We start from the raw sequence: 1,283 nt of genomic DNA, 5'->3' as shown, positions 1-1,283 counted from the left end.
CCAGGCAATGATAGTAGTCCTATTTTCCAGGGCAAGACCATTTCACGTGAATTTGGGTATAAAGCAGTGTTTAAAGAGCTGCCTATACCAGCACATTGGAATTATTTTATTATCTGCAAGGGTTTAACAGGCAAGGAAACTGAGTGGCTCTAAGCATGTATTTTACAGGAAGGTATGGTGGGACCCTTCCATCCCAGGGGGTGCTGGTTCAGTAAAAAGCAAGACAATCAGGGGCACCTGGTTGGTTCAGTCGGTTGACCATCTATCTGACTTTGGCTGAGGTCACGATCTCTTGGTTCATGAGTTTGAGCTCCAAATCTGGCTCTGTGCTGACAGCTCAGGGCCTGGAGCCTGCTTCAGATTCTGTGTCTCCCTCTGTCTCTCTGCCCCTCCCCTGCTCACACTCCGTCTCTGTCTCTCAGAAATGAATAAAGGTTAAAGAAATTAAAAAAAAAAAAGAAGCAAGACAATGGCGGGGGGTGGGGGTTGGGGACGTGGTGCCTTTGCAATCGCTCAGGAAATTCTCTTTGGGAAAGACACATCTGGGGCACATGTCCCAGCCTTCCTCAAATATGCCAAACTGTCATTCTTCTGTTTCCCCTAAGAGGAAAAACAAAACTCGAGATAAGTATTTGGGAAGAACATGACTCTCAGCGTTGACACCAAGTGAAATGCTGCCAATCTTTAATGAATGGCAGTCACTGATGCAAAACAGTGCTTGGCTCTCCATGACCTGTGGGATGCACAGAGGGTCTCTCGTCTGTCCCTCATTAATCCATTTATTTGCTTACACATATTCGCAGTGCCCTTACCATGTGCGGGATACGAGAGCAGGCCCTGAGAGAACCACGTGTGCGGGAAACACGTCTTGCCTCAAGAGTTCATGCTCCGTAGACAAGTCTTCAGCCAAAGGAGGGCTTCTCGACCTCTGTACTCATTTGGGTTAATGAGGGACAGACGAGAGACCCTCTGTGCACCACTCTCTGGCGTGGGGTGTCCTGTGCACTGTAGGGTGTTGAGCAGTGTCCCTGTTCTCCACCCACCAGATGCCGGTAGCACGTGCCAATCCAGGTGTGACAACCAAAAGATGGCTCCAGATATTGGCAAACGTGCCTGCTAAGATTGCCCCTGCTTGAGAACCACTGCCATGGATGCCAGATATATGGTGGAGGACAAAGATGAAAACAATACATAGGTAAATAGATGGACAGATGATGAAGAGGAAGATGATGATGATGATGGTGGTGGTGATAAATAAATAGATTGGTGACACACGGGTGGGC

The sequence above is a fragment of the Acinonyx jubatus genome, chromosome X (assembly GCF_027475565.1).
Source record: "Acinonyx jubatus isolate Ajub_Pintada_27869175 chromosome X, VMU_Ajub_asm_v1.0, whole genome shotgun sequence".
NCBI classification, from domain to species: domain Eukaryota; kingdom Metazoa; phylum Chordata; class Mammalia; order Carnivora; family Felidae; genus Acinonyx; species Acinonyx jubatus.
The sequence above is the reverse complement of the archived record's forward strand: the minus strand, read 5'-3'. Positions refer to the sequence as shown.